The following is a 21154-nucleotide window of genomic DNA, read 5'->3' on the forward strand; positions in this document are numbered from 1 at the left end:
GTTTTGCTTCCTGTTCCGATTTCAATTTGTTTCAATTATTTTCAGTTAATTTTGATAGTAACTTCTCCGTATTAGTTAAATATTTTCATTTTTCTATTAGACACTTATTTTCTATTATCAAAATAGTCTATGTGTACATGTACGTTATCACAGGATATTGTTAAAGTAAACTCCCGTGAACTTTCAGGTAAAAACATTTGCGCGTGTGTCTAAATGAAATACTTATATTGTTATATTGTCTAACACATTATGATTGATGTATCAAATTTAATTTCATAGTTTTCTTTGTAAAGCATTTTACGATGACTTATTGAAAGCTTCCTTTGATTTAACAGAAAACCATGTCTGTTTCTGAGCGTTATGAGCGTTTGCGAAATAATTATATTAAAGATATTCAAAAGAAAACGTGATAAAACATGATGTATAATGTTTGTCAATGATAACATATTAATCGATAGAAAATAACTTTTTTATTCAGTTTCCTATTAGAGAGAAACGCATTTATACATTTATGTTGATGCTGGCGGGCCTGAACTATTTTATTTTAGTCTTTGTTTTCACCTTGACTTCCGATATATTTAAGGGCTAATTAACATCCCTTTTCCGATCTGTACCGGATAGTTTATCCGTATAACATGTCTGTACTCAATATGAAAAAATATGAGAATATGAATTCACGCTTTGAACTTCACAATTTCAACTTCGTGAAGTTCAAAACATAAAATCGTGAAGTCGAATTCGTAGAGTTGAAATGTGTATTCATGAAATTGAAATCGTGAATTTGTGAAGATGAGATCGTGAATTCTGGAAGCTGAAATCTTGAAGTCCAACAAAAGAATTCATGAAGTTGAATTAATGAAGTTGAAGTCGTGAATTCGTTAAGTTGAATTCGTGAATGCGTGAAGTTGAAATCGTGAATTCGTGAATTTGAAATCGTGAATTTACGAAACTGAAATCGTGACGTTCAAAACATGAATTCTTTAAGTTGAAATGTGAATTTATAAAGTTGAAATCGTGAATTCATGAAGTTGAAACCGTGAATTCATGAAGTTGAAACCGTGAATTCATGAAGTTGAAATTGGGAATTCATAAAGTTGAGATGTCCCCCATCGGTCTCGCATAGGTTTCTTGTGTCTGCTTCAATGTCGAAGAGTCTATGGTTATATTCGGTTATATCAATCACAATAGTATTAATGGTTTGGGGAAATTAAGAAACCGGAAGAAAAATTAGTTTGGTGCAAGCCTGTTAAAGAAAGTCTAAGTTGACATTTTTAAAATGAATTGATAAAATACTGCTTAAATTGATATATTTAGAAAGGCAAATGACTCGAGCATCAAATGTATTTGTAATTTATAATAACTATGATTTGTCTTTCCCTTTCTCAAAGATATGACAAATTTATAACAGTAACACGTACAAAACCGATTCATATATTTATCATGTAAATGTCAGTTTGGTTAATTAGATAACGTTTCATTTTCTTTCGATATAGTATTAATATGTAACAAAAAATAACATATCATATTGACAAACCCGTGATAACTCAGTTGGTAGAGCGGAGGACTGTAGTGGTTATTCTATCATCCTTAGGTCCTTGGTTCGAATCCGGTTCGCGGGACTCTCTTTTTGTAATGGAGTTTTTTTCCAATTGTATACAGATTTGTTCTGAAATAAAACTATCATTACAAATATACAAAATTATACACTTAGACTGACTGATATATGTCATGTTGCATTATTAATAAATACGATATAATCTATACCCCAGCACCGCCTTTATCAAGAATCAGAACTAGGTAGATAAACATCGACGGAAACAAAGTACAAAAGTTATTATAATGACACAATAACGAAATGCATAAACAAAATATGCAAATGATTTATTATTAGAACGACTCTGACGTATGGAAAAGAATCTGCCAAACTGCGAAGAAACACTAAGTTGTTTACAATGAATAGTTTCTAAATTACTTGTAAAAAGAGACCGACAAAAGTCACAAAATAAATCTTAAAACTTGTAAAACAAAACGATATACTGATGACAATTCAGCTGTTAAAGGTTTCCAACATATTTTTAGATAGAATAAATATATTCTGAAAATGTTTACGATGTTGAAGGATTTATCTTATAACCAAGTCATATCTGATCACTTGGTTGCTAAAATATCTTTTTTTGAACACAGTTACAAAAGGAAAGTCCCGCGAACCGGATTCGAACCAGTGACCTAAGGATGACAGAATTACCACTACAGTCCTCCGCTCTACCAACTGAGCTATCACGGGTTTGTTAGCAATACGAAATTACTATTTCTGGTATAATCTATATCGGTGGTAAATATCACGTTTACTAATAATCAAATTGACATTTATGGTACATTTAGATTTTTTTCATTTTCCTTTTTGTTAATATTATCATATTGTTAATATAAACGTTTGAAGTATCGAAAACCAAGTTAAATTATGTATAAGAAAAATTATTTCAATACTTTTGCATTTAACTTGTGTTAAATAAGAACCTGGTGATTAAGATATACAAATAAATACTTTAGAAAAGCATTCGATTCAGTCAACAGGTCAATTTTATGGCGTAAACTTAATGAATGCGGAATGTCAACCAAGATGCTCTCAGCAGTTAGGTCTCTTTATAAGGATATGTCAGCATGTGTTAGAGTAAATGGCATGTGTACCGATTGGTTTAATGTAAACACTGGTGTAAGGCAAGGTTGCTCTCTGTCTACTATACTTTTCAATATTTTTATCAATGACTTAGCTATTATGTTGAAAAATATGAACAAAGGCATAGCTATTGATGGCGAAAATATTTGTATATTGTTATATGCCGATGACATTGTATTGATTGCTAAAAATGAAAATGATTTACAAGATTTATTATCAATGTTAAACAAATGGTGTGAAGGAAACGGAATGGGTATCAATGTTAGTAAAAGTAAAGTTGTACACTTTAGACCAAATTCAATTCCTAAGTCATGTTTTGTTTTTAACTGTGGAAACTGTAAAATTGAATATGCTTCTAGATATATGTACCTTGGTTTAGCTTTAACCGAGCACCTAGATTATAACATAACTGCTAAAATAGTTGCTCAATGTGCTGGACGTGCCCTCGGGCTCCTCATTGCTAAGTACAAATCGTTTGGTGGACTACCTTATGATGTTTATACAAAGTTGTACTATTCTTGTGTGGTACCAGTCATCACGTATGCTTCAGCAGTATGGGGTACTAAATCTTTTTCTTGTGTCAATGCCGTTCATCACAGAGCAATGAGGTTCTTTCTTGGTACTGGTAAATACACACCTATTGTTGCAGTCCAAGGTGACATGGGTTGGAAACCAATTATTATTGACCAGTGGAAATCTGTATGTAACCATTGGCATAGATGTTTATTATATAATGATTGTAGGATTAATAAGAAAATTTTTAATTGGTCAGTTAATAAAGGTAATAATAGATGTAACAAGAGCCCGGTTTGAGCCGGGTGATGCTCCCCGAATAGGTTTTGGACACAGGAAAGTACACCTCTTGTAGTTTCAGAGTTATGTCCGTGGAAAAAGTTCAAAGTGCAACAATTCTAAAATTAGGCAAGGCAGAGTTACAGTTCTTTGCACTGCACTTCTAATCAATGTGATCTATCAACCTACAAAGTTTCTTGATGATATCTCTTATGATTTCCGAGTTATGTCCTGGACAGTTCAAAAAGTAAAAATAAACAAAGGGCAATAACTCCAGAATTAGGCAAGGTAGAGTTATGATTCTTGTGCACTGCACATCTACCCATTGAGATTTATCTACCTACAAAGTTTCATGTTGATATCTCTTATAGTTTTACAGCTATGTCCTGGATAAGATTTTTCTAAAAGGGGAGATTATTCAAAAATAAGGCTTAACAGAGTTATGGTTCTTTTGCACTGCACCTCTACTCAATGAGATCTATCTACCTACAATGTTTCATGATGATATCTCTTATAGTTTTAGAGTTATGCCCCGGACAAGATTTTTCTATAAGGGGAGATAATTCAAAAACCAGGCAAAATAGAGTTATGGTTCTTTGACACTGCACTCCCCCTTGATGCCCTCTACCACTGTATGAAGTTTCAACAAATTATCTCCAAGGGTTTTCAAGTTATGTTCCGGACAAAGTTCAAGTTCAAAGTATTAAAATAAACAAAGGGCAATAACTCCAAAATTAGGACAAAAAGAGTTATTGTTCTTATGCACTGCACATCTACGCATTGAGATCTATTCACCTACAAAGTTTCATGTTGATATCTCTTATAGTTTTAGAGTTATGCCCCGGACAAGATTTTTCTATAAGGGGAGATAATTCAAAAACCAGGCAAAATAGAGTTATGGTTCTTTGACACTGCACCCCCCCTCAATGCCCTCTACCACTGTATGAAGTTTCAACAAATTATCTCCAAGGGTTTTCAAGTTATGTTCCGGACAAAGTTCAAAGTATTAAAATTAACAAAGGGCAATAACTCCAAAATTAGGATGAAAAGAGTTATTGTTCTTATGCACTGCACATCTACCCATTGAGATCTATTCACCTACAAAGTTTCATGTTGATATCTCTTATAGTTTTAGAGTTATGCCCCGGACAAGATTTTTCTATAAGGGGAGATAATTCAAAAACCGGGCAAAATAGAGTTATGGTTCTTTGACACTGCACTCCCCCTCGATGCCCTCTACCACTGTATGAAGTTTCAACAAATTATCTCCAAGGGTTTTCAAGTTATGCTCCGGACAAGACAACGGACGGACAGACGGACGGACAGACGGACAGACGGACAAGGCGCCGACTATATGCTCCCCCGAAATTTTTCGGGGAGCATAAAAATTGGCCATTCATTGTAAGAGATAAATTGTGTTCAATAGATTTAGATATGTATACTATGCTTCCTTTTGATAAAAATAAGATGTTGAATGATGTATGTACTGCATTGATGAATAGTCATATTGTTCAATGGCAAACTGATTTGAATAGATATACAGGCGTAAATGGCACTAACCACAATAAGCTAAGGACATACAGATTGTTTAAGAGTAGCTATGATACTGAGCTATATTGTAAACTGCAATTACCATATTGTCATAGGTCTGCGCTATCCAAATTCAGGTGTGGTGTTGCGCCGCTAAGAATTGAAACTGGGCGTTATACTAACATGCCAGTAGCTGAAAGAGTATGTCCATTTTGTGAAGAGTTTATTGAGACAGAAATGCATGTTTTATTACAGTGCCCGCTATATAATCAAATACGTGATGTCATTTATGAAAAAGCTCAATCTGTAGACAATAGTTTTTATGATATGTCTGATAATGATAAATTTGTATTCATGTTCTCTCACCCAGACATGGTTAGAATCCTCGCAAAATCCTGCTGTGATATATTAAAAATTAGAAATAATATTTTATATAGTAAAAATTTTTAAACTGTAATAATATTTAGTAATTGCAACAATTTTATTATATGACATACAATTTAAAATGTACAGATGAAATATTTCCAGTGTTTGACGTTTTAATGTTGGCTAGCATGTTATTTGGAGTCACTCAAAAGTACTATGTTACCATTTGGCTATCATTTATACAAACATGATTTTAATATTTTAGGCTGTCTAACACTGGTAATGTTTAATCTTAATATTGGTTTTACCATGTATGATAGTAATAATATTTAGTAATTGCAACAATTTTATTACATGACATACAATTTAAAATTGTACAGATGAAATATTTCCAGTGTTTGACGTTTTAATGTTAGCTAGCATGTTATTTAGTGTCACTCAAAAGTACTATGTTACCATTTGGCTATCATTTGTACAAACATGATTTTAATATTTTAAGCTGTCTAACACTGGTAATGTTTAATCTTAATATTGGTTTTACCATGTATGATATAGTGTTTTAGATGTTTAGTCTCTTATAATTCTTATAGAATGGCTATATACATGTATTTTATATTATATTGTATATAGATGAGACTGGAATAAATAAATAAATATAAATATAATATACTAGTTTGGTAAGATGTTTATGTATTGCAAATTATTTATGATTTACAACTATTTGTGATATGATACTGCCAAATTTAATGACGGTGCTAGGGGGCGGTAGACATGTTGCACTAATTAATTCGACAATTTGTTTTTCTCACTTACGAGGTTTCTATTCAACTGAAACATTAAGTTTATCCTACGCGACTGGACCCGAAACTTCTTTTCTAGTTTCAACTTTGAAATAATTGCACATAAACTATGAAGCTTAACACTTTATAGATTATTGTACAAATAACACCCATATAGCCTGTGTATTATTATTTCATTTTTTTCAATGTATATTGCAGTTATAAAAGCAAAGTATATTAATAGGAAAAATCTATTGATGTTGGAGACTTTAAATGATTTCATAACATGTTCAAAGGTGAATTTAAAAGTTTCAAAAAAGTTTCGGAATAACTTTTGTTTCATTCAAAACCATTAGGCTTAAAAGCCCATGAGGCATAAATATTCAAAACTTTATGACGAACAGTTAATAAATGTTATAATAATTTCATTATAGCAATGTATCTTATAAGCATAATTTCTTACTTTGGAGAAAGTTTTATCTACCTAATTTTACCTTAATGATCAAAATTAAAATATATCGAACTAAATTTCGAACTATCAAAGCTTTTCAAGAATGATATAAACGACAGTTATGATTTGTTCGGCTAGTCTTGATGAAACCATTTTGAGGGAATTTATTATCAGGTCTGAGATATGATCACAAACATGAAGCGAAATTCTCTGACAGAAAACGTCTTACATTCTCTGTTGATATAAAATATGATTATAAGGAGATGTTGACTGTCACAGCATTTGGTAAAATAATGATACATTAAGGAAAGAAGTCCACTTTATGTCCTATTTTGGTATGTTCATACTATAATTGCACCAGATCTTTTATGTGACTAAACTAATATAGGACAAAGTTACGCAGAATAGCATGTGATGTCAAATGAAATATAATCAGAGACATTGTAAACATTTAAGGTAGGTTGTTGAAACAGATAAATATGAGGTAGACCTATGATATGAATATCATTGTAGGATCAACTGATATTAGTTTATAAAATTTAATCTGTTTCATCTGTTTTATTCATTTGTACATTTGCACAAAAATAATAAACATGTGTACAATTAATACTTATTTAATGTGACTTTTGGATTCAGGGACATTAAGTTTCGAACATTGAACATCGTTTAAGCCGGTGAGCATGAGAGATGTTGTACTTAAACATTTTATCTCTCATGAATAGACTAAATTTAACCGAGTCTGCAACATTTCCATTGCGTGGATGGAATCTCCCATTTTTCAGATTTTTATAGACTTATCGGTCCGGCTGTTAATAAATATAACATATATGTATAATTTATATATTTTTTTTAATTGATCTTTTGTTTATCATTTTCAAAAAATCAAACTTAATAAATCTTTATTAAGAGATGTAGAAATTTATAAATATTCACAATCAATGTGACGTGTTTTTATTTTCGTTGTTTTGCAATGTATGACTTATTTACTGTATTATCACACTGGTTTACATCCTGCCTAAATACATAGGCATATTTTTGCATATTGTTAATTGCTATTGGTAATTTTTGTGAATGTTTAAGTCTGGCTGAATTATGACTGTTAATTATTTTGTCGACTTTGTCTTACCCAATCCATATTAAGACCATATACTTTCTCGTATGTATAATTGTATCAGTTACTCGTATACATGTACATTTTATAACTAAATTGAAAATATGGTAAACATGTCAACATCAAAGAATCCGACAGATTTTATAAGGCTCTATTACTTTGATTATGTACCTTACATTTATGTCGATTCTCAAAAGATATAAGGGCGCAAATGCCCGCCACTGCAAAACGGTGGCAACTGTCCGAGGGGGCAAAAACAGAAATAAATAATATACATGTAAATCTGAAGTTTTTTTCCTCATATATTCTTTTTCTTACAACATTTTATATTTAAGATATCATAATCTCATTATAGAAACAAAAGGAAAATGACTAATCTCGTTGTATTTAAATGTTAATTTGATGATAATTAGTTAACGTGATATTTCACTTAGGTATTATTTATACTATCTACTACAAATAGTAATTCCATTTAGCTGTCAACCCCGTGATAGCTCAGTTGGTACAGCGGAGGACTGTAGTGGTTAATCTGTTATCCTTAGGTCACTGGTTCGAATCCGGTTCGCGGGACTTTATTTCTGTAAATGGTATATTTCTCTTCCCCATGTAGACAATTTTGTTCATAACATATACATAAAATTATACACTCAGATTCAGTTTGCTTTATTAGTAAATGCAATATATCCCATACCATCGCACCGCCTTAATCAAAGATAAACATCGGTGGAAACAAAGTACTAAACTTATTATTATTATGACACAACAACGTAATGGCTTGGCAAACTATACAAATAATGTCAGAAAGAAATTGCCTAGTTCTGATACCAAGGGCCAGTATGATATTACTATATTTTGTTTCATTTTCTTTTTAAATGCATACCTTTACATTCCTTCTTAACAGTGGCTCTTTCACATTTTGGTGATCTGTTTAAATTAAGAGCCCTTGACACTCCTGTTGTGGAACCATCAAATAAAGTTAAATTGTGTATGAGAAGATTCTATATATTCATATGCTATTTTGTTACTTTTTATAGCATTTTTGTCGTTTGTTTATTTTAACCAAGAAAGTTATTAATCATACGCATTACAGTATTTCTTCGGTAAAATGCGTTGCCTAAACATTTTTATATTACTTTAAATGAATACTTTTATCTCACTTAATAAAAATATTGTTCCGCGGACGGATTCGAACCAGTGACCTAAGGATGACAGAATTACCACTACAGTCCTCCGCTCTACCAAATGAGCTATCACGGGATTGACGTTCAACAAATGAATATTTCTTCATTCGTAATGTACCATTACATTACATAACATTATAGTTATTACGCATTAAATGTTATAACATTCATAGCAATATCAAGTTGCATATTATACAAACATATAAAGGACAGGGACATGGTTAACAAAAAACTTTGAGTATTCTGTAAACATATGTATTACATTTCAACATTTTCTGTAATTAGGTGAACATTAATATTAAATCACTTCTGTAGTCTCGGATGTATTGCAGATAAGAAGCTTTATAAATAAATTTACTAACATATATAGTTTTTTAACAGAGTCTAAATCTTATAAGTGTAAAAAACTTTTGTTTTGACCGCCGATGACAAAAATGAAGGCTGAAATAGGTTTTTCGTAAATCATTATATTTTGGGCACACAGGGAGGAAATGATACTCGTTTTCTTATTACAATCATATTATTAAACTATTTCGTCATATATAATAAAATTACATCAGAGAAAAATATCACGTTTGTAACATTTGCGTTACAATCAAATAAATGGTTTTCGTGTTAATACTTACGTGTTAAAAAATTAAAATGTTGAAAAAAATAGAAAATAAGTTAAACTATATTTTAGAAAAATTTTCAACTCTCGTGTCATTACTTGTTTCTTTTAATAAGTACATCTATAAAGTCATTTATATTTGCGGGAAATGCTCTTCAAAATGAAATATGTTTAAAAACAGTGTTACAAAAAGAAAGTCCCGCGAACCGGATTCGAACCAGTGACCTACAGTCCTCCGCTCTACCAACTGAGCTATCACGGGATTGACACCTATATACGATATTACTATTTGCAGTAGATAGTATAAATAATATTTAAGTGAAATATCACGTTAACTTAATGATCAAATTAACATTTAAATATAACGAGATTAGTCATTTTACTTTTGTTTCTATAATGAGATTAACATGCTTTTAGTTTAAATATAAACTGGTTTAAGGGAAAAATCGCATATTATTGATTTCTGTTTTCATCATTTGCCCCTGTTTATATAAGATCCATTTTTTATTCTTTAGCTTTAAAGTTTCTTTATATCATTTAACCAGTTAATTCACTAAAGCCAATGAACAGTATTTTTATGCTTTTCGGCACATTGAATATATCGATTTGATTTTTATGTTTCCGTATTTTTTAAAATACATTAACTTTCAATCAAATAAAAAACAATATCAATTTTAACATTCATAAAAACTTTGGATTTGGGTTTCTCAAAGGTGAATTAAATTTCTTTATAACCTCGAGTTTCAATCATGCGTAAAACTATCAAGTATTTTAATGATATATAATAACACGGATATATATTACATAATGTAATATAAATCCGTGATAATAATAACATATAAATCATTAATTCAGTCCATATTTCTTTTATTTTTATTTTATTATTAGCATATTTTCATGACACTCCCTATATGTAGTTATTATATGAGTATCTGATATAATTATAAATACAGGAGAGAATGTGAACACTTGTCTTTAATATGTATTGGGTAATTAAGACAAAGTCGGCAAAATGAATGACAGTTATAATTTGTTCAGACTAAAAAAATCACAAAAATTACCAATAACAATTCAAAATATACAAAAATATACCATATGTATTTAGAAAAGAGGTAAAAAAAGTGTGTGATATTACAATAAATGCAGTCATACATTGCAAAAAAGAAGGGAGAGAAAAAAACAGGTTACATTGATTATGAATATTTAAATATTTCTAAAATTCTTAATAAAGTTAGGTGGTTTGATTTTTGGAAAATAATAAACAAATGATACATTTATTAAGATAAGTATGAATTATTCAACATCCAGACCGGATGGGCCTATTAAATCCTGAAAAAATAGAGATTCCATCCACGCATTGGAAATGTTGCAGCATCGTTTTAATCGAGTCTGCTCATGAGTCTGTTCAGCATCTCTCACGCCCCCTAGCACCGGCTTGAGCTTTGTGCAATCTTTAGGACTAAATATGCCGGAATCCATGTCACACTAAATAAGAATTAAATGTACACACGTTTATGTTTTTATACAAATGTACAGATGAATATAACAGATGAAACGATTGTATATTATAGAATAATATCAGTTGATCAAATTGAACATGTGCTGCAATGATATTCATATCTCAGGCCTACTCTATATTTATCTATTTCAACAACCTACTTTACATGTATATATATTATATTTACATTGTCTCTGATAAAATTACATTTGACAAACAAAATAAAATAAGAAATCTCAGACATCACATGTTATTCTGCAAACAAAAATGTAGCGAAACTTTGTCCTATATTAGTTTAGTCAAATGCAATGAACATACCAAAATAGGCCATAAAATGGACTTCTTTCCTAAATGTATCATTATTTTACCAAATTCCTTGACAGCCAACAATCAATTTTTATATAAACAGAGAATGTAAGATGTTTTCTGTCAGAGAATTTCGCGTAACATTTGGGATCAAATCTCACACCTGATAATAAATTCCCTCAACATGTTTCCTGACAAAATGTTGAACAAATTATAACTGTTATTTATATCATTCTTGCATAGCTTTGATAGTTCGAAATTTAGTTCGATATATTTAAATTTTGTTAATTAAGGTTTAATAAGGTCCAAAGCAACAAATTATGCTTATAAGACACATTGCTATAATGAAATGATTGTTACATGTATAGACTGTTCGTCATAAAGTTTTGTATATTTATGCCTTTACATTTAACTTTGAAAAATGATAAATGTTACAATGTAATTGTACCGTAAATGTCAATTTGATGATTAGTAAACGTGATATTAACAGGGATATAATTTTATTGTTTATGCTACAAATAGTAATTTCCTTTAACTAGCAATCCCGTGATAGCTCAGTTGGTAGAGCGGAGGACTGTAGTGGTTATTCTGTTATCCTTAGGTCACTGGTTCGAATCCGGTTCGCGGGACGTTTTGATGTTGTGTTTTATACTTAAATTTTATTTGAATACTTCATATACATAGTATAGTATATATGAAATATGCTATTTTACATTTTCAAACTGATTTAAAATCTCAAAAGAAAGTACTGTATGTTTTAAAGTAAAAGGAAAAGAATCTATATCACATTAGTCAACATACCAGTTCGTAAGTACCATTTCCTTCATTTCTTCAAGTTATCCGAGAAAAGCTAAGTTAGTTAAAAGGCAATTTTATACAAAAATATAACCATACCAGTAGTATATCTAATTGTATATCAATAGGATACTTTATACCAATTACATTGTCTGTAAATGTATTAAATTTGACAAATAAAATAACAGCTAAAACTCTCTCTACAGCCTCCGAGCAGGGAACGCTTTTACTGAGCGTCAATGGCATTATATCTCTCGTTATGTCTTACTGTATAACCAAAGGATGTGTTAAAATTTCACTATTTCCCACCTTCATTTTTACATTAAAGTGTTCTTTCATTCTATGAAATGTCGTTTTGCATGTCTCTTTACATTGATTTGGAAAGAAAAAAATATCAATCATTTTCTCAAAATGTTTTACAAACATAATAACATGTGTTTGAAAGCTATTAGTTGATATAGAAAAGTGTTACAAAAGGTAAATGTATGCTCAACCTTTAAAATAAATATATACATAACCATGATAAAATCGCCTTTATTGTAAACGATTCCGCAGCTATAGCAAAATAAAACAGAAACTTTATTCGAAACTTGTACAGAGGAGTGAACATCATGTTACAAAATGTAAATTTCAAATATATATGTAGTGCTATTTTATCAAATTCTAACAAAGACGCTAAATGGAAACCAGACCGCTTAATATATAATCTAAACGACAAATAACGATTGGCAATCAAAGGAATACTGCAACAACTCTTTGTGTTTTGTACATGTCCGGTTTCAACTTTATCAGCAAAAACCAATCAACAAAGCATATCTAATATTATAACAGAAAGACAGATATGTAAAACAACAGAGCACTAAGGCGCCTGCAGATAACTATCTGTCTTGTAACCTGTTCCTTTGTTATGCTTTTTTGTTGAGTTTATCTCGACATTTTAACATGGCGAATTATCTGCTTAACCTGTGATGTAAGACCTCTTTACATCAGTGTTTTAGATCAGGCATGAGCGGTTACCGGAGCAGATACTGTGGTAAATTAGCTGGACACGAAAGAATCCAAAGTCCCTGCCGGCATTCTATCCCACAACGTGTGTCTTTTAAAGAATTTGTAGATACCGGCTGTTTGGGAAGTATTGAAGAAAAATATTTGTTACTATACGTTTGCCAGGAAACCTTCGTTTATCAATACAAACTGTTTTGTTTCTCAAAATTACAGTAATATGCAATGTTTCATCCTTCATGGCGACTATAAATTGTCGTAATAGAAATTAAATATACAGATATGAATTATTTATTAGAACAACTTGTCAATAACTTAATAAAGTCAAATTTCAGTCCGTGATTTAAAACTTTGAAGAAAACATAACATTAAATCAAATAAATATGAGAAAAAGCAAAATGTATAAATCTGTTAACTAGAACGCTGTAAATAATAAAGATTATAAACGTGTGCTGAGTTATTCTTATATCAGAGATTATTCTGAGTTCATAAACAGCCTACATTTATACAGCATAAACTGTTTAACGTCTTTATTTAATTTATGCACTTGTATGCTATGTGATTATGCCGTGATTTGTGATAGTGTTCGTTATGCAATTTCTACAGTTTGTGTTGTAGTTTTTGTATTAATTATGTCAATGTCGTTTTTTTTCTTTTTCTTTTTGTTAAATTAAGAAAAAAATATCCCACTTCTACGGAAGAGTATACTGACCCCCCTTATATATTTTATATGCCTGTTTAAAATACGACGATACATGATAACAACATAGTTCGTAATGGTTTTTTAAAAGTTATATATATAGTTCATATTGATCTTTTCTATTTTTTGGCTACTATACTGTTAAAGATACATATTATAAACTTAAGTCTTCCTTAAGACCTTACTTTCATTTATAAGACATAAGTTTTTTCTTCTTTTCATTGAAATTCTACCTCAAGAAGCAGACGTTTTCTTCGAGTAAACGCTTTTATTTATTTGAAAACAGTATGTTTTCGAGGCATTATTTGTTTGACAGATATAGACATGATATAATCATATGTAATATATATATTCTTTACCTGAGTTTTTAGCTTAGATGATGTTTTATATGTTTCCTAAAATAAGTTGATCGTTATGATAACACGCTTGCGGTACACGATTATTATATAAAATATTATAATTTATCTGATATATATTATAATTATATAAATGGTATTGAAACTTTGAGTAACTTATACTATAAATATTTCTTACATCTTTTTCGATGATTATACATGTTTTTTATATCAAAACGAGAAAAGGGCCATTTAATATTATAATAATAGATGCGACTTATTATACCAAGAGAATCTTATTTAATTTATAAATTCATACATCTTTATTCATGAGATTCATATGATAAAAACTACTGTATGTTAAGATGAACATTCTGTTCTCTTAAATTTCCAAATATCATTGAAGAAGCAATGCATGTTTGTGATTTATGGTGTATAATAACAGATAAAACTCTGCAAGATCTATTTTAGATATCATATAACTTGTCAATTTTTTAAAGATATGTATTATACAAAGGTTTTTTTTCTTGAAGGCATAAAAAATATATAAGGTGGGTCAGTATACTCTTCCGTACACTTCTAATCTAAAACCTGTCATTTTTACGCGCAGTCAACTTCGATGTATTAAATTGTAATATTTGATGATGATTTTAAAAGATATAGTTAATTTGCATTGTTTGCATTTTTATAAAAGGGTCATTTAATTAATTAGAAATTAGAAAGGCAATTTTCTGGCTAAGATTGATTATCGTCAAACAATCGTATATCACATTTAAATATGTTACCTAAGCATAATTGTCGACTCTTTCTGTATGCTCTTAAAAAATTCTTGCAAAACCATTACCAATTACATGTACACTGTAATTGGCATTCTGTCAACAGTTATCCCATGCTAGATAGAGCTAACTTATGTAACATAAATGTATCAATTCAATGCTTATATATCAGATACAAATGTATCAAGCTTTTGCTGTTATATCAGATATAAATGTATCAACCTTTTGCTGTTATAAAATTGTAAATATAATTACCGAAAGTCATAGCCTAAGAGCCAAGGGCAATTTAATCAAAATTTTTGTCCAAACCTGAAACTTACACCAGAGCAAATATATGGTCTCTCCTTTACAAAAATCTAAATCTTACAAAATTTTGCTTTCACAACGCTTCAGAATCCAAGATGGCGTCCAATATGGCCGCCGATTTAATGCAAAATGGGTATATATCTTATTATGTTAAATTGTACAGCATAGATTGTGACGCTTTTTGGTAAAAAGGTGTGCAAACATTTCAGAAGTAATCAAGTTATGATTTAATGTCAATGAAATGTATAGCTTTTTAGGTTTTTGTCTTAAATTTTTCAAAATATCAAAGAAAAATGCCTATTTTGGGCAGATTTTTCTAATATGGTTACCTAAAAATAAGAAAAATATTCCATATAGCCTCTAAATTTCTAACAATGTTTTGCTTTTCATAAATACTATGTGTGTATTAAATTGTTATAACAAAAAATGCAAGAAATTGCATAATTTGTAAGTTTTATACTTGGTTAAAGTGGGTGGGGTAACTTCACCCCAAAATCGGAAAAATACAAAATTCGCCAAAATATGTTAATTTTATTTGTCTCTTTTTTATCATACTTTATATGTCATTTAATGCAATCATTCTCTTTTTTTCCTGTACTTTTATTGTTTTCAAGTACTTTTTTCAATTTCTTTAGAGACGGTGGGTGGGGTTAAATAAAAAAAACTGCACGTCTTCAAATTATAGAAATCTACTTCAAATATTGAAATATACTTATTATGATAAATTCTATTTAGTTAAAATTAAAAGAAATAAATTAATTATTTTCAGCAAATTAATATCATAAACATTTTTTAAAAACTTACGTATATTTTGTTGCATAAATTTGGACCTTAATTAATACTTTTGCTACATTTCAATACGAATATTAGCATGATTGTTTGTGTTTCAAAGTGACAATCTAAATTATTGCAAATTTTGCACTTGTATAAACTTCTTACATGATTATATTTTAAGTGAAACATAATTTCTTCAAGTTAATGGTGAATGAAGTATTTCAAATCGGCTTGAATGGCATTTGTTGTTTCACAGAAAAAGATAAAACTGCACAAGTATGTAAATTTGTAATGACCTTTTTTTTGGCTATTATAATATTCTAAAGCATAGGGTGTTATACATTGTCTTTACTTTAATAATGTTTCAATTTGTATGGCAGTGCAATAATGAATACAAATATATCTATATATAGATTAAGAAAAATATAAGACTGAGAGGCCTGAATGATGGAATTTTCTGGTTTTGCATGATATTAATAAAGTCAACATTAATTACGGCATTTTAGTAATGAACATATTGATATACCGTTGATTAAAATTGTCTACAGTGTTTCGTAAGAGCAATCGTGTTTTCTCTGAGAACGATAAGTGCAAAGAACAACAGTGACAGTACGGCTGCAAAACGCGACATTACGAGAGTACGATGGTTTTCCACCATGGTACTGTGGTGCTTCATCATCGTACTGTCGTATTGTCACTATCGTTTTGCCGCACTTCACCATTTTACTGCCTCCTTCTTGTCAAGCATACGCAAAATGTCACTCAGCATGGCGTCAGATGAAGAAACGTGCCTTTAGATCTATTATGTTCTTATGACAAAGTCAACGTTTTCCTCTGTGATGATATTTTGTTTTGGCATGCTAAAAGGGAAGGTGACAGTACGATGGTGACAATACAACAGTACAATAATGACAATATAACAGTATGATTGTGATAGTACGATGATGACAGTATAACGGTGACAGTACGATGGTGGCAGTATGATTGTGACAGTACGATGGTGACGGTATGATGGTGACAGTACGATTGTATGATGGTATGATAGTGACAATAGGACATTACGATTCTGACAGTACGGTGATGGCAATACGATGTTGACAGGACGATAGTGACAGTATAATTGTGACAGTATGATTGTGACAGTACGGTGGTGGCAATACGATGGTGACAGTACGATGGTGACAGTATGATTGTGACAGTATATTTGTGACAGTACGATCGTGAAAATACAACAGTACGATAGTGCCAATATGAAAGTACAATTGTGATAGTTCAATTGTGATAGTACTATATTGGCAGTACGATTTGACAGTATGACAATACAATAAACATCACCATCGTAATGTGGCCACATACTGTCGTACTGCCACCATCGTACTGTTGTATTTTCATCATCGTCGAACTCCATCATTGTACTGTTATCATCATACCGTCTTGCTTTGTGCATATCATTCTCAGGGGAAACGCGCTGGCCATAACGGAAAACTGTAACTGTCCTAAAATACTTAACACTTGAAAATTTATCTTAAATCTGGGCTAAAATATGTATCTATCTCAGCAAGGCAATGCATATAACCCATGCCGTCGCTGTACTGACTAAAGGTAACAAGAGCTGCTGTCGGTAGGACAGCAACGCTCGACTATTCTTAGTGCTTGATAGTAAAAGAGGCTTGATATTTAAAATTTCCTAAGTTTACAAAAGAGCAAATGTTTTCTTTAAATCCATGTTACAGTTATATTAAATGCCTTGGAAAGAGTCCTACTATGCTCTCAAAGAAGAGTATAACATTTCGCCTTGTTTCAAAGCCAGATGTCAAAAGTATATGAAAATATCTGAGGTGGTATGAAAACTTGAATGTAAATTCTAAGTTTAAAAAGGGGGCATAAATCTGTCAAAATGCTTGATATAGTTATCTCCTCCTGTCTACAGGCTGGGGTCATGATGATGAACAAGTCTGCAAAGTTTCAAAGCCATATGTCAATAGACTTTGAAAATATTTGAGGTATTACAAACACTTTAACATAAGTGGTTACGCCGACATCGACGCCGACGCTCGGGTGACTACAATAGCTCTACTTATTCTTATCAAATAGTCGAGCTAAAAAGGTAATAGTGGTGACATCTGAAGGTCATGTCTGCTCTATAAATAAGAAATAAGTTCAATCATGGCTCAAATGTTTACATCAACAATATGACGTAGCATATGTCACCACTGTACTGCTTCAATGCCAGCACTCTTGAAGGTTAAATATCGGACAATTTCATGTGAAACCCTAACCCTGGTAAGATTTTCATCAGATTTGGCTCAAATATTCACACCAGCAAGGTGATGTGTAGTGCAGAACCTATGCTACTCCGCTCATTTTCTGTTATCTTCAACAGTTTGAAAGTCTAATGTCAGACAATTTGTACCCGCAATATAGATTCTTTACTTCATCTAGAACGTCCTTCTAAACCGAACTTAAAAAGTGACCAATGTGCACTGACATCAAATCATACGTCATAGAGACGTCAAAAAATTACTGATTATGTAAATGATCTGCATATTTTTTAGGACATTAAATTATTAAATATTTAATGTGTCATTAATATATTCATTCATTTGGAATATTAAAATTTATCTGTCTCAAGAGTTCTAGCTTTAAATCTGTCTGATACAATGTTCTATTATTTGTACTGTTTTGCTTTCATCTTAGCTTTACACCATAAATTCCATTTATATGATATATAATTTACTTGGATTGGAATATGCTAATAAGAACAAATAGAAGGCTTGTTTCAATTACCGTTTGCTTTATATACGCAATACACTAGTATATCATAATTATAAACTGTATGGATATTGTTAAGATGATTAAACTAAAATTATTTTGATATTATGCCTCGATTTGTCTTTCTACTTTGTCTGTCAATAAAAATAATTCAGTCAGTTGTGTCAAAGCATCATATATAAGGCTTTTCAAAGAATACATTAACTCTTACTGTACGAATATATAGAGTATTTGTATAAAATTGCAATATTTAGTGTTGTTTTACCCTTTTAATGAATTTCTTCAGTTGTTATTCCCCAACTAAATAAGTAGGGAGCATAGGTTGATAGGATAGTTTGTCTGTACATATGTCTGAACACCTCATACGTACATCTTTATTCTTGTCCAAGCAATAACTTGGAAAGGAAAACGCAAAGCCGTGGTTAAGGTCAGATATGACATTTTTAAATCATGAGGTCAAAGGTAATTAAAGGCACAGAAATACCCCTTGGTATGAACATTTGGATTTATGTCATCTTCGTTTGATATAAATGACTTATATCTTCATGTTTTTAAGGCAAAATAAGATAATTTGGGTTTAGTTAGGTATTTCTCGGTAGCTTTCAGTATTTTGATACATATATTTAAATGTGCATTCTTCTCTTCTTTTTTGTTTTACCTAGACCACTATACTTTAAGAAAGACAAGAACAACTTAAGAACAAGAAATGCATACACATGAGAGTTAGTGCATAAAACACTTTTTTTTCAAATCGAATTTTATTATAAACAGTCAAAACACATGCATGCCTGCATACATGTTGAACAACAAGTGTGGCGAAAGAGTATGATCAGGAAATATAATTTGAAGTTGAAAATTACATAACAAAATATACCTTAATTTCCAAAAAAAAATGGTTTATATCATTTCCATTGCTTTAGATAACTAATTTATTTCTTTATTAAGTCAACTTAAGCAATTTAAGTACCTTTCGATATTTCCGGTAGCTTTCAGTAATTCGATACACATGTTTATATATGCATTTTTTTATTTTACACCACCCACCGTAAAATAAGTATTTAAAAAAACTTGAATACAATAAAAATGCATGCTAAAAGAGAATAATTGTATGAAATCACATATAAAGTAAAATAAAAAAACCTTATCTGATATATTGGCATTTGTTATGATATTTACACTAATATAGCCACATTAGATTAATACATTTGTATCTGATATATTGATATAGTGATTAAATGGTTTTGAGGAAAAAGTTTTAAGATACAACAATTTGTGATATGAAAGTACTATTATAAATCTATGAATATTATTCCAAGAACTATCACATCATAATTCTAGCATGACTTGTGATTTTGTCACTGTATTCAAAGAAGAAAACTGCCGATAAACACCAACTACGGACTACATGATATACGACTTATGTCTATTTTTATGCCCCCGCCATGTAATGGCCGGGGCATATAGTGTTACCCTGTTCCGTCATTCCGTCCTTCCGTCCTTCCGTCCTTCCATCCTTCCGTCCTTCCGTCCTTCCGTCATTCTGTCATTCCGTCATCATCAGTTTCCGTTCATTATCTTAAGAACGGTTGGGCACATTCAACTCAAATTTGACACATGGATATGTCATGAGAAAATACAGGTCAAGTTCGAATTTGGTCATGGTTCGATGATTTTTGGCAGAGTTATGCCCCTTTTACTTTGAAAATAATATGAAATTTCAGTTTCCGTTCATTATCTCAAGAACGGTTGGACACATTCAACTCAAACTTGACATATGGATATGTTATGAGAAAATACAGGTCAAGTTCGAATTTGGTTATGGTTCGATGATTTTTGGCAGAGTTATGCCCCTTTTACTTTGAAAATAATATGAAATTTTCAGTTTCCGTTCATTATCTCCCCAACGGTACAACACAATCAACTCAAACTTGACATATTGATGCGTCAAAGGAATGCGCAGGTCAAGTTCAAATTTGGTCGTGGTTCGATGATTTTTGGTAGAGTTATGCCCCTTTTACTTTGAAAATAATATGAAATTTTCAGTTTCCGTTCATTATCTCCCTCAAGGTACAACACATTCAACTCAAACGTGACATATGGATGCGTCAATGGAATGCGCAGGTCAAGTTCAAATTTGGTCATGGTTCAATGATTTTTGGCAGAGTTATGCCCCTTTCACTTTGAAAGTAATATGAAATTTTCAGTTTCCGTTTATTATCTCCCCAATGGTACAACACATTCAACTCAAATTTGACATATGGATATGTTTCTGGAATGCCCAGGCCAAGTTCGAGTTTGGTCATGGTTCAATGATTTTTGGCAGAGTAATGCCCCTTTCACTTTGAAAATAATATGAAATTTACAGTTTCTGTTCATTATCTACCTAACAGTGT

General features: G+C 30.9%; 4 non-coding genes across 4 annotated transcripts; 3 read left to right on the forward strand and 1 right to left on the reverse strand.

The window, feature by feature from the left end:
- Positions 1–1533: 1533 nt before the first annotated feature.
- On the forward strand, positions 1534–1619 carry Trnay-gua (transfer RNA tyrosine (anticodon GUA)). The gene is given in 2 exon segments: positions 1534–1570; positions 1584–1619. It is a non-coding gene; the product is annotated as a tRNA-Tyr (tRNA).
- Positions 1620–2198: 579 nt separating this feature from the next.
- On the reverse strand, positions 2199–2284 carry Trnay-gua (transfer RNA tyrosine (anticodon GUA)). Its single transcript is given in 2 exon segments — positions 2199–2234; positions 2248–2284. It is a non-coding gene; the product is annotated as a tRNA-Tyr (tRNA).
- A 5906-nt stretch (positions 2285–8190) lies between these two features.
- Trnay-gua (transfer RNA tyrosine (anticodon GUA)) lies at positions 8191–8276 on the forward strand. Its single transcript is given in 2 exon segments — positions 8191–8227; positions 8241–8276. It is a non-coding gene; the product is annotated as a tRNA-Tyr (tRNA).
- A 3568-nt stretch (positions 8277–11844) lies between these two features.
- Positions 11845–11930, forward strand: Trnay-gua (transfer RNA tyrosine (anticodon GUA)). Its single transcript is given in 2 exon segments — positions 11845–11881; positions 11895–11930. It is a non-coding gene; the product is annotated as a tRNA-Tyr (tRNA).
- Positions 11931–21154: the final 9224 nt, after the last annotated feature.

This window comes from Ruditapes philippinarum, unplaced genomic scaffold, assembly GCF_026571515.1.
Source record: "Ruditapes philippinarum isolate M1 unplaced genomic scaffold, ASM2657151v2 ctg5358_1_1_1_1, whole genome shotgun sequence".
Lineage (NCBI taxonomy): Eukaryota > Metazoa > Mollusca > Bivalvia > Venerida > Veneridae > Ruditapes > Ruditapes philippinarum.